The sequence below is a fragment of the Papaver somniferum genome, chromosome 7 (genome assembly GCF_003573695.1).
Source record: "Papaver somniferum cultivar HN1 chromosome 7, ASM357369v1, whole genome shotgun sequence".
Classification (NCBI taxonomy): Eukaryota; Viridiplantae; Streptophyta; class Magnoliopsida; order Ranunculales; family Papaveraceae; genus Papaver; species Papaver somniferum.
Genome location: NC_039364.1, coordinates 257,016,048 through 257,026,704, shown reverse-complemented (window position 1 = coordinate 257,026,704; position 10,657 = coordinate 257,016,048). Strand labels below are relative to the sequence as shown.

The 10,657-nt window shown below is 37.5% G+C and overlaps 1 pseudogene; it reads left to right on the top strand.

Moving 5' to 3' along the window:
• Window positions 1–1,749: 1,749 nt before the first annotated feature.
• Window positions 1,750–10,193, top strand: LOC113296421 (annotated as a pseudogene).
• Window positions 10,194–10,657: the final 464 nt, after the last annotated feature.

Here is a 10,657-nt window from a genome sequence, read left to right as displayed (position 1 = left end):
CTTAAACATTCCAAATAACCGAAAACTGTCTGACATTACATATGATTTTCTTCCACAAGTGCCTGATTTTGTGTCACTTTCTTGGGATACTCATGCCAGTAACGACAGAGAGGCTTCTGCTGATAATTTAAGGAGTATGGGTCAAGAAATAAGAGCTACCAGTTGTAAGATTAATGGGAATTATACAAGAGTAGCAAATGCTAATCGATGGCCTGAGGATTTACAAGGAAAGCCAAGGAGGAATTTGTTTCTTGCTTGTGGTGATTCAACGGCTAGCCCGTATAAGAGGTTAGTTTGTGTTGAGTATCAAGACGCAGTGACGGAATCAATGCTTATGACTGACATACTCAAGACGGGAGTCAGAAATGAAGATTTAGGTTTCGTGTTTGATCGCGGGAAAGCGCGAATAAAGTGCAGTATATGGATATTGCTACTGATCATCTAAGGCATAAGAAACTTCAAGGAGAAGAAGCTGTAGTGCTCCTTAATGATGTAACTAGCTTTGTTTTCGATCGTGGGAAGGTCGAAGTGACAACAAAGATATATGCAGAATTCATATAGCATCTCATCTCATCGGAGCTGAGATTTCTTTCAACATGGGGTGATTGATGCAGGAGCATTTTATGCTTCTTGAGGAATGTTTTAATCTAGGAATGTCCTACAAAATAGGGACGTTTTTAGTTGTTTCCGTACTTAATCTTAGGTTTCTTTTCATAGGGGTTATCTTTTTAGTATAAATAAGTTATTAGGTTTTCTTTAGAAGACAGACTTTGATTATGTTATTTTTTTGTAAGCTTTAATCTGCGGATTATAGAAGAGTAATGGTTTTTTTAACCTAGACTCAATTATCTAGCGTTATATTGTTATCAATCCTATGTTCTATTCAATTATCTTTGTTCTATTCTCCCTAGCTTAGTGTTCTGATTTCTAGAACTGCATCAAAATCTCTCCAGTGATTTTTTGTTTGTTTGTTTTTCTTCGACGGTTTATGGTAAATTTTACATGATGGCTTTGGCATTTAGAACGAAATAACGAAATATTTTTTGCTTCCAGGGAAAGTAATCTCAAAGACTGAAAATACCTTTCTGTATAAATAATCACCGTGTGTCAATCTGAGCAATGGATATAAAACAACTTGATGTGTCTGTTCGGAGCCTAGTGTGGATCAGCTTCACCTCTTTGCATTATAATATGTATCTTGAGGATGCCAATATATATTTCTCTATAAATCTCCACAACATGTAATCCATGTAAACCAGCGTATACATGTTAGTTTGTAACCTTAAATTGAAGCTGGTAAGTGAAGTATCTTAACTGAACTATATTTGATTTGAACTGTTAATCAATTCTTTCTGGACAATGTAAAACCATGTTGCAGTAGTTTGGATCAAAAAGAATAATGCGATTTATGATTGGTGATATATGAGGCGTAATGTTGGTTTCATCTGCCTTTGCAACTACTTGTATGTCAACTGAACTATATTTGATTTGAACTGTTTTTCAATTCTTGCTGGACAATGTATGGATCAAAAAGAACAATGCGATTTGTGATTGATGATATATGAGGCGTAATATTGGTTTCATCTGCCTTTGCATTATGTTTTGCAATTACTTGAGTGTTCTAATTTTTATCTATTCTTTATTGTTTGCAATTTGCTATGATGATGATATTTCTTATTTCTTGGTTAAGTACATTTGCGTATAGTTTAAGAAACAAGATCCTTGTGTTAATATAAACATGCTCTGCAGATGTCTCACCGAAAGTTTGAGCACCCAAGACATGGTTCGTTGGGATTTCTTCCTAGGAAAAGGGCTTCGCGCCACAGAGGAAAAGGTTTTCCCTAACTTTATTTTGTTCAGGGCGTTCTTTAAATTGAATAGAGTAGCTTGTCAACCTTGCAATTTCATTTAGTTTCCATGCTTGTTAATGCTTTGATGCATTTGTTCTTGCAATAGTTCACACTTGATGATGTTTGTGTAGTGAAGTCCTTCCCACAGTTAGATTGACTGCATTTCTAGGACACAAGGCTGGGATGAAAAACCTGGATCAAGTGAGTTTTTTTTTTCTTTTTTTTTTTCATTTTATAATAACAACTCAGTGTTTCATAATTAAGTTGATTCCAGTTGTATTTACCTAGTTGTTTTATTTTTACAGAACTGCATAAGAAGGAGACCTGTGAAGCAGTGACAATCATAGAAACACCACCTATGGTTGTACGTAGTTGGAGTTGGAGTTGTTGGATATATTAAAACACTTCGTGGCTTGCGTTCACTTGGGACTGTTTGGGCTCAGCATCTTAACGAGGAAGTGAAGAGGCGATTTTACAAGAATTTTGCCAAGTCCAAGAAGAAGGCATTTGTCAAGTACTCCAAGAAATATGAAACTGACGAAGGGAAGAAAGATATCCAGTCTCAATTGGAAAAACTGAAGAAGTATTGTAATGTGATTCGTGTCTTGGCTCATACCCAGGTATTTTATTTCGTCTAAAGCTGCACATTCCAGTCATTTGATTATCAACAACTGCACCCATTACCAATTCGGGAAAGATTGACTGGAGATAATGGTTTGTGTTGCTATACCTAATTGTGGCCATTCACGCACATCATATGCATTTTTTTAACATTGATAACCATTTAATCGGAATTCAATTGGCTTGTTGACTTTGCGTAAGGTTGCTTGTATTGGTGCTTGGCATCCTGCTAGGGTTTCCTACACAGTTGCTAGGGCTGGTCAAAACGGATACCACCACCGGACTGAGATGAACAAAAAGATTTACATGCTTGGGAAGGTTGGCCAGGAGTCCCACACAGCACTCACTGAGTTTGATAAGTAAAGTGATATCTCTTTGATCTGGTTTCTGTTTTCTAGGTCAGTTTATTTTTGGTGGTTACTGTTGGATATAGGTCGGTGAGGTGATTTTGAGTTTTTTTGGATAACTCACGCCAAAACGAAGTCGGTGGAGGAAGTTGGTTTTATCCCAATTTTTAGTTGGTCACCAAGTTAGATTAGGATTAAGAGTTAAAATAACTCTTAATTAGCTTTCTTGATCCTAAAGACTAGGAACTTATTAGCTAAGTTATGGAACCCTAATCCCTACCTATGTGTATATAAATAGCCTAGTAGAGAACCTAGAAAAACACACCAAAAATTCTTCTTTCTCTCTTAGGGTGTATGTGTTTTCTCCCAAACGATAATATATAAATCTCTTATTTTTCCCGAGGATTCAACCTCGTTAAATTCTCGTCTCTTTTCTTTTTTACTTTGTGTTCTTTGCAATATTTGGAGTACCATTGTGTAGCTGTGCAAATCGCTTCCGCGGGGTTTTAGCGCAACAATTGGCATCAAGAGCTCGAGTTAGGTTCTTGGAATTTTCGGTATTCATAATATTGCAGCGGGAGTATTTTTTTCTGAAGTTGTATGAGGTAATTCTGATCTCAAAGTTTAGTTTTTTATCTATATTTGGTTGTTTGTGAATAATGGTTGACGGGAAAGATCCAGTTGATCCGATAGATCCTTTAGGAGAACATTCGGAGTCCACAAGTAAAGATAAAGAAACAAAAGAAGAAATACTCCATTCTCATAGATCACAATTGAAGGTTGAAAAGTTCACCGGAACCGATAACTTTGGTTTATGGAGAACAGACGTAATGGATGTTGTTGTTCATCTTGACCTAGACGAAGTTCTAGAAGGTCGGCCAGCGGAGATGTCTGACAAGCAGTGGAACAAGATGAATAAATTATGTCTGGGTTCGATTCGTGGGTGTTTAGCAACATCAGTAAGAGTTAATTATCAGCACGAGACTTCAGCTAAGGATCTCTGGGAAAAGATAGAGAAGGAGTACCTTGTGAAGAACGTGGCTAATAGGATACATCTTAAGAGAAATTTGTATCGCTATAACATGAAGAAAGGTGCAACTCTAACAGAGCACCTGGATTCATATAATAAACTTCTTGCTGAGTTAGTTAACTATGATGAGAAGATCAACGACGAGGAACAAGCTTTGTGTCTGATAAACTCTCTTCCTGAAAGGTATGAACCCGTGATTAAGGCTTTAATGCATGGCAAGGATAAGATGACATACACTGAGGTCACTACAGCATTGCGCAGTGAGGAGTACAGGAAGATGGACCGTGAATACCTGTCAAGTGAATCTAACAGTGACTTGCTTCTTGCAAGAGGTCGTTCAACAGACAAGAGAAATAAGAATGGTGATCGTGGCAAAGTGAAAGGGCGTTCAAAGTCAAGAGCGCGTCTGCAGAAGGATGAATGTGCATGGGGTCATGACTTTGGCCATTGGGCTAAGGATTGTACCAAGCGTAAAGATAGAGAAGGAGATAACAACAAGACCGAGGTGAACATTGCTACGGCAAGTGATGATTCTGATGTAGCTTCGGATTTCTCACTGACTGTGACACCATCAGCTTGTATCGTAACTGACGGTACATGGGTACTAGATTCTGGTGCTACTTATCACATATGTCCTCATCGGGACTGGTTCTCAAGCTTCGAGAAGTTTGATGGAGAAGTACGTATGGGGAATAATCATACCTGCAGGGTGATCGGGATTGGTAGTGTTCGAATCAAGATGCATGATGGTATGGTTCGGGAACTGAAGGAAGTAAGGTTCGTACCTGCTGTGAAGAAGAATCTGATTTCGCTCGAACTTTGGAAGCTAAGGGCTACAAGTTAGTCGCTGAAAATGGCATTCTAAAGATAATCTCTGGATTGTTGGTAATCATGAAGGGCACAAGGCATCATAACTTGTACTACTTAACTGGGAGTACAGTAACAGGAGATGTGTCAATTTCTGAACACATCGAGACTGCAGCGATGGAGACCACGAAGTTATGGCATATGCGACTTGCACATCCAGGTGATAAGTCGTTACACTTTTTAATTTGTCAAGATTTATTGAAAGGTGCTATTGCCTGCAAATTAGAGTTTTGTGAACATTGTGTGAAAGACAAGAAAACAAGAACAAGCTTTGGCACAGCAATCCACAACACAAGTGGAGTTCTTGATTATGTTCACTCAGATGTTTGGGGTCCCTCCAAGAATGAATCATTGGGAGGGAAACATTGGTTCGTGTCTTTCATTGATGACTATTCTAGGCGAGTATGGGTGTACACCATGAGGCATAAGGATGAATTCCTAGAAGTCTTTGTGAGGTGGAAAAAGGCAACTGAGACTCAAACTGGCAGAAAGATCAAGGTACTACGTTCGGACAATGGTGGAGAGTACAAAAGTGATCATTCTTGCAAGTATGTCAGGATGAGGGAATACAGAGGCATTTCACAGTTAAGAAGACACCGCAACAAAATGGGGTAGCTAAACGCATGAATCGTACTTTGCTGGAGAAGGTACGATGTATGTTATATAATGCTGGATTAGGTAAAGCGTTTTGGGCTGAGGCAGTTACATATGTGTGCTTCCTCATTAATAGGTTGCCATCAGTTGCATTAGAAGGTAAAACTCCGATGGAGAAGTGGTATGGTAAACCAGCTTATGACTATGACTCAATTCATATCTTTGGTTGCCCTGCTTGGTATCATGTTAGTGGAAACAAGCTTGATAGCCGTGCTGTTAAAGAGATCTTTATGGGTGTGAATAAAGGAGTGAAAGGGTTCAAAATTTGGAATCCAGTAGAGAAGGAGATAGTCATGAGTAGAGATGTTACATTTGATGAAGCGTCTATGGTAAAGTCTTGGGGTTCTCAGCAGGTGGAGAACAGAAGCACCAATACTAGTGAGCCTTTGCAGCAGGTGGAGATTGATGCAAATCCACTAATTCTAGCTAAGTATGTATCTGTTACGACTACTTCCGAAGGCGTGACGTCTACAAGGGAGGTAACTACTGAAGTTCCAAATGATAGTGACGATTTTTATGAAGAGGAACATGAAGCAGTGGAAGATACAGAAGCTACGGTCACTGAGACCATAGCAACCAGCAAACCGAGAAGATCAATCAGGAAACCTGGTTGGATGAATGATTTTATAGCTTATGCATTACCAGTTGTTAAAGAAGGTATTCCTAATACCTATTTTGAAGCTATACACAGTGTAGAGCATCAAGAATGGGAAGCTGCTATGCAGAAAGAGATGGAGTCTCTTTACAAAAATGGCACATGGATTCTTACGAAGCTTCCGAACGGTAAGAAGGCCATTGGGTGCAAATGGGTATATGCTAAGAAAGAAGGATCTTAGATGAATCAAGTATGCTACAAGGCAAGGTTAGTTGCAAAAGGTTATGCCCAAAAGGAAGGGATTGACTACAATGAGGTGTTCTCTCCAGTTGTGAAACACTCATCAATCCGAATTTTGTTGGCCTTGGTAGCACAGTATGATTTAGACCTAGTTCAGCTAGATGTGAAGACGGCGTTCTTACATGGTGATCTAAAAGAGGAGATTTATATGACTCAGCCGAGTGGGTTCAAAGTTGTTGGAAGAGAAGATTGTGTATGCAAGCTGAAGAAATCGTTGTATGGGCTGAAACAGTCTCCAAGACAGTGGGATAAGCGATTTGATCAGTTTATGATTGGCCACACATACACAAGAAGTCACTATGACCATTGTGTATACTTCAAGAAGCTACGTGATGGGTCTTTCATATATTTGCTCTTGTATGTCGATGATATGCTGATAGCATCGAATAACAAGAAAGAGATTGATCATTTGAAGCAAAAATTGTCAACTGAGTTCGAGATGAAAGATCTGGGAGAAGCTAAGAAGATTCTTGGCATGGAGATTCAACGTGACAGAGAGAAGGGTAAAGTTTGTTTGTCTCAAAAGGCATACTTGAAGAAAGTGTTACAGAAATTTGGTATCTGCGAAGGAACTAAATCTATAAGTACTCCCCTTGGTCCTCATTTTAAGTTGAGTTCTGATATGTCTCCCACTACTGAAGAAGAGAGTGAGTATATGGCCCAAGTCCCATATGCTCATGCTGTTGGTAGCTTGATGTATGCGATGGTATGTACAGGGACGGATATTTCACATGCAGTAAGTATGATCAGCCGTTATATGCATAATCCTGGTAAAGGACATTGGCAAGCTGTGAAATGGATTTTGAGGTATCTTTATGGTACTGTTGATGTTGACTTGGAGTTTGTGAAGGAAGATGGGAACAATCAGCTGTGTGTTGGTTATGTGGATTCTGACTATGCTGGTGATTTGGACAAGAGGCGTTCAACTACAGGGTATGTATTTACCATGGATGGAGCACCGGTTAGTTGGAGATCGGTTTTGCAGTCTACTATGGCTCTCTCAACTACTGAAGCAGAGTATATGGCAGTGACTGAAGCATTTAAGGAGGCTATATGGTTACAAGATTTTCTAGATGACTTGGGTGTTGTGAAGGAACAACTGTCTGTGCATTGTGATAGTCTTAGTGCAATTTACTTGGCTAAGAATCAAGTGCATCATGCCAGAACCAAACATATAGATGTTCGATTTCACTTTGTTAGAGAAATTCTGGAAGAAGAAAACATTCTACTTGTGAAGATCGATACCAAAGACAATCCAGCTGATATGTTAACGAAAGTAGTATCTGGGGTCAAGTTTCGTCATTGCTCGAAATTGATCCACATTTTTCTGGTTTGGTGATAGTGAAAACTACAAGGAGACCCATTCTCCCAGATTTTTCCACTGAGAAACCCACGAACAGAAAACTGAAGGCGCGCACCCATTTTTGGGGAAAAATTATTCTCACACCCATAATTTATGAAATTTTGTTTTGTTATTTTTTCAAGCACTGAAATCAGCTGCCATCAACTTCAACTGGCAAACGAATTTCTTCTTCCTATCTCTCTTATCTTGTTCTTCATTTTCAGATCTACTAGATTTAGAACAATAATTTCAGAAAAATCTAATTCAAAACAAAGGCTTGTTCTTCAATACAAGTCCGATCTGTTTCAAAATCTTGATAAAAGATGATTTTGGGTTACAAATCTACGATCAGTAGACTTTCCTCTTCAAACCCATTGAAGATTTTTTTAAAACAATTCAACAGTAGACTTTCCTCAATAATTCTTGTACCAAATCCACTGTTATATTTTTAAAAACAATTTATAGCGTCACCCATTATCTTGTTCTTCAACAGTTCAATCGATTTCGCTAAAGTAATTCAACGTTATAAAAATTATTAGACAAAAAAATGATTGAAAAATCAGAAACGAGTAAATACCTTTTGAAGAGCACCGAGACATCTAGTACAACCAGCATAAGAAGAATTTAGAAAATTATGTTCTAAATTATTAACAGCAGAAGTAGGAATAGCATAAGTAGTACTAGTAGCATTATGATGACAAGCTGATGAATTCGTTGTTGTGGTCGAAGAAAGATTGAATGCAGAAGGACAAGATAGTGAAGTAATTTTATGAAGACGAATACCACAAAAACAGAGAATAGCATCGCAACTAGAATTAGGTTGTGGAATATGAATATTACGATTTTCAAGTGAAGTTTGGAGTGAATATGTTCAAAATTTTGTTGTGTGTCTAAAGAAATGATTGCATGATTTGTTTTGCAGATACAAAAGTGACTACATAATCTATCATGCAGCTGAAAAAATGGTTGCATAACCTATTATACATCTACAAAATTTGTTGCATAACGTGTTATGCAGTCCGAAAAATGATTGCATAACACGTTATACAACAACATTTTTGTTAGTATTGAAACCAACAAAAAATAAGGTTGCATAACTTGTCATGCACCTACAATAATATCTACATAACATGTTATGCAGTCGTGAAAATGGATGCATAACCTGTTATGCATCCGAAAATATGACTGCATAATGTATTATGCATCGAGAAAATTGTCGCACAATCTTTTATGCATCGAGAAAATAGATGCATAACATGATATGCATCCGTAAATATGGATATATACTGCATTATGCATCAATTTTTTATACTCAAGAAGGGTGCGAAAATGGGTACATGACTTGTTATAGATGCATAACTTTGTTATGCAGTCGAGAAAATGGTTGCATAATTCGTTATGCGTCTGCATAATGCGTTATGCATCCTTTTTGGTGGCTGCATAATGGTTATGTATCAAGTTTTCGAAAAAAATTCCTGAAACGATGATCACCTCCGATTTTTTCATGAAAAACAAAAATTTGATATTGTTGTTTGTACTCGTTGCGCAGCTCTCTTTAAAAGATTTCCAACCATATAAAATTTGTAAATTTCTAAGGTGCGGATTTTTAGATATGTTATGTCCAAGTTGAGTTGTCAATTATACCCCTGATGCATAACTCAGTCATGCAGATGCATAATCCGTCGTGCATAAGTTTTTAATAATTTCATATATAAGTATGGGTGTCACGGAAATAATTATGGGTGTCACAGTATCCAAAATTAATTATGGGCCTGAGAATGAGAATATTTTTTTTTTGGGTCTCCCCCTAATTTCCCCATGGTGATACCCTTTGGGGTAGAGGTTCTTAGGAACCTGCTGGAGGCCTCATGCATAAATGCATGATCCGAGGTGGAGAATTGTTGGATATAGGTCGGTGAGGTGATTTTGAGTTTTTTGGATAACTCACGCCAAAACGAAGTCGGTGGAGGAAGTTGGTTTTATCCCAATTTTTAGTCGGTCACCAAGTTAGATTAGGATTAAGAGTTAAGGTAACTCTTAATTAGCTTTCTTGATCCTAAAAACTAGGAACTTATTAGCAAAGTTATGGAACCCTAATCCCTATCTATGTGTATATAAATAGCCTAGTAGGGAACCTAGAAAAACACACCAAAAATTCTTCTTTCTCTCTTAGGGTTTATATGTTTTCTCCCAAACGATAATATATAAATTTCTTATTTTTCCCGAGGATTCAACCTCGTTAAATTCTCGTCTCTTTTCTTTTCTACTTTGTGTTCTTTGTAATATTTGGAGTACCATTGTGTAGCTGTGCAAATCGCTTCCGCAAAATTTTAGCGCAACAGTTACTTTGTTGCTGACCTTCCTAAATTTTTCTCGCTCGCTAATCAGGACTGAAAAGGATATTACTCCCATTGGTGGTTTCCCTCATTACGGTATCCTGAATGAAGACTATTTGCTGATTAATGGTTGCTGTGTTGGGCCAAAGAAGACTATTTACTCGGGTTTTTCTCTTGAGTTTAGTTTTGGATTAGCTGAACAGCTTATTTTTGAATATACCATGGAGTATGAGCTTATTTACATATTTTGATTTCTTTTCTTTTTTGACTTGGGGGAAGAAACAATTTACGCTACTATCTGATTTCTGACTCTGAGCACTAAAAAAATAAAAAATATTATTAAGGAAAATTTAGCTAAGCACGAGCAAAATAAGAAAAAGATTTCTATTAACACAATAAATATTAAAGCAAAAAGAACAATGAAAAAAATTAACATTCTCCTATGAAAAGCTAAAGAACAGTACTTGAATCCCGATCTAAATTTGTAAACATCATCATGGCTCTTATTATCTCAACAATTTTATTTTTTTCCTGATTCCAAATCACCCCTAGGCTTGACTTAATGCCATCTCACCATGCAGCCCAACACTACCGCACCTACACCTACGGAACAAAGTAACCCAAGCAATATATATTCAGCAACAGTAAATTTTTCAGGAGATGACGACCATAGTGGTACAAGAATAAAAGATTTGTCTGACGTATTAACATTTCC